The sequence below is a fragment of the Otolemur garnettii genome, unplaced genomic scaffold, assembly GCF_000181295.1.
Source record: "Otolemur garnettii isolate 467f Iridium unplaced genomic scaffold, OtoGar3 scaffold00002, whole genome shotgun sequence".
NCBI lineage: Eukaryota > Metazoa > Chordata > Mammalia > Primates > Galagidae > Otolemur > Otolemur garnettii.
The window spans coordinates 7,097,993-7,100,998 of record NW_003852397.1 but is presented as its reverse complement, the minus strand read 5'-3'; the positions used below and the strand labels follow the sequence as shown (position 1 = coordinate 7,100,998).

General features: G+C 47.9%; 1 pseudogene; it reads left to right on the top strand.

Annotated features, from left to right (window-relative positions):
- The first annotated feature begins 273 nt into the window (after positions 1-273).
- On the top strand, positions 274-2,826 carry LOC100959803 (annotated as a pseudogene).
- The last annotated feature ends 180 nt before the right edge of the window (positions 2,827-3,006 follow it).

The following is a 3,006-nucleotide window of genomic DNA, read 5'->3' as shown; positions in this document are numbered from 1 at the left end:
GCCTCCCAAGTAGCTGGGACCACAGGCGCCTGCCACAATGCCTGGTCATTTTTTGGTTGCGGCCGTCATTGTTGTTTGGCGGGCCTGGGCTGGGGGTTCAAACCCGCCACCTTAGGTGTATGTGGCTGGCGCCTTAGCCACTTGAGCCACAGATGCAGAGCCTTGTTATTAAATTTTAAGCCTTTTTAATTTTGTGAAGGCAAAAAGTAGAAACTAAATAAACACATGTATATGTAGAGAAAATAAAAAAGAAAGAAAGAAAGAAACTTAGGAATGAATGGAGGGTTTGTAGAGAAAGAACACCCTGTAAGTTTTTGTTTGTTTTTTCTTTGTTTACTAAGAGGTTCTTGCTGTGTTTTTTTTTGTTTGTTTTTGATTTTTTGAGACAGAGTCTCATTTTGTTGCTCTCGGTAAAGTGCTATGGCATCATAGCTCACAGCAACCTCAAACTCCTGGGCTCAAGTGATTCTCTTGTATCAGCCTCCCTAGTAGCTGGGACTACGGGTGCCCACCACAACACCTGGCTATTTTTTTTTTTTAATTTATTTTAGAGATAGAGTCTCACTCTTGCTCAGGCTGGTCTGGAACCTGAGAGCTCAGGCAATCCACCCTCCATGGCCTTCCAGAGTGGTAGGATTACAGGCTTGAGCCACTGTGCCCACCAGCCAGAGGGTCTTGCTGTGTTACACAGGCTGAAGTCCAGTGGTTTGACTGTAACTCCAACTTCCCTGCTCAAGCCATTCTCTCACCTCAGCCTCCCAAGAAGTTGCTGGAATTATAGGTGTAAACCACCGCATCTGGCCCCTAAATATTTAATTTGTTTGATATACTCGTGTACTTTTCTTTAAATTCTAACTTTTAGCAATTAACATCCCATGAAAGTGTGCGTGCGTGCACGCTCATGCCGGAGGGGAACAAATACAACTTTGGTGTTTGTGCAAATAAAGGAATTGAAATATTTTGTCCTTTGGCTAATGTGGGAAAAACTCCTCAGCTATCAAAATTCTGTAGATAAGGTTTCAAAACTGCCAAAGGGAGTTTCACTTCATATAATAGACACTCTGTTGAAACAGGTTCAGGTGGTGGCCAACCTCCACCCATAGGCTGCAGGGTTTTTGTGCTTCCCTGCAGAACTAACTCACTCTGACAAGACAGCTTGTTCTGTGTTTTAAATTGGAATTGATCCACTCAGTTCCAAACGAAATTTGAAGAAGAAACCTATTATTCTTCCATGGAAGAAAGATGACTTGTTTGGTGAAACCATGATTAGCAAATGTAGTTTTGTTGCTGGAGGTACTTTGTTGTTGCTTTTTTGTTTGTTTGTTTGTTTTTGAGACAGAGTCTCACTTTATCAACCTTGGTAGAGCGCCACATCATAGCTCACAGCAACTTCAAATACTTGGCCTCAGCTCGGCACCTGTGGCTCAAGTGGCTAAGGCGCCAGCTACATACACCTAAGGTGGCAGGTTTGAATCCAGCCTGGGCCTGCCAAACAACAATGATGGCTGCAACTAAAAAATAGCCAGGCGCTGTGGTGGGCGCTCGTGGTCCCAGCTACTTGGGAGGCCGAGGCAGGAGACTTGCTTGAGTCCAGGAGTTGGAGGTTGCTGTGAGCTGTGATGCCATGGCACTCTACCCAGGGGTACAGCCGGAGGCTCTGTCTCAAAAAAAAAAAAAAAAAAAATACTTGGGCTCAATCGATCCTCATGCCTCAGCCTCCTAAGTAGCTGGACTACAGGGGCCCACCACAAGGCTGGGCTAGTTTTTCTATTTGAGGGCCTCAAGTGCCTGAGCTCAAGCAATCCACCTGCCTTGGCCTCTCAGAGTGCTAGGATTATAGGTGTGAGCCGCGGCACCCAGCCTTATTGCTGGGGACATTTTTAAATTTCAGAATTTTTTAACAGTTTTACTAAAGTATAGTAGACATAACAAAAAAATCACACATACTAAAAAGTGTGTGTACAACTTGATACATTTTGTAAGAGTTTTTTTCTTATTAAAAATTTTGGGCCAGGTAGCACGTGAGGCGGTCCCTTGAATCTGTGTCTTGTTTCAACAGTGTTTGAACCGAACAGACCCGGGGACTCCCTTTCTTCCAGCCTTCGGCAGTTTTCCAGTCTCATTCTTTTCCACTTGCTATCTCTGGGACCATCTTCACGGTCACCTCCTGCTTTTGGAGCCAGCTAACACCGATTGTGTGTGTGTGTGTTTTTGTTCGGTTCCTTATCAACGGATCAACCACGAGCTCCCCGAGTCGCCAAGATTATTCCGCCGATGTGGAGGCAGCCGTCCACCACCCGGTCAGTCTGCACCTGCGGGCCTCCTACACCTCTGTCTGGGCTGCTGTTTCCACCAGGACAGTGTGGCTCTGACAGGCTTGGGCCACTCCTTCCGCGAGTTGGCGGAGGAGAAGCACGAGGGCTCTGAGCGTCTCTAGAAGATGCAAAACCAGCGCGGCAGCCGCGGGGACGTGCAGAAGCCATATCAGGATGAATGGGGTCAGCCCTGGACCGAGTGGAGGCCGCCCGGGCCCTGGAGAGGAGCCTCAACCAGGCTCTGTCAGATCTTCATGCCCTGGGTTCTGCCCGCAAGGACTCTCATCTCTGTGACTTCCTGGAAAGTCACTTCCCAGATGGGCGACCACCTACCAACCTCCAGCGGCCGCCTGGCCCCCAGGCTGGGCTGGGCGAGTATCTCTTGGAAAGACTCACTCTCAAGCACGACCAGGAGCCTGCGGAGCCCAGCGACCTCTGAGGAGCCCTTTTCAACTATCGAGGGCTTCTGCCAGAGCCTCTTCCTCCAGCCACAAGGCAGCTTTTTAAATACCTTGCAGGATGGCGCCTGTGGCTCAAAGGAGCGGGCGCTGGCTCCATATGCCAGAGGTGGCGGGTTCAAACCCAGCCCCAGACAAAAACTACAAAAATATATATAAAATAAATAAACACCTTGCAATCTTCTTGGAGCCTTGAACCAAACAGAAATAAAGCTTTGTGCAACTAAAAAAAA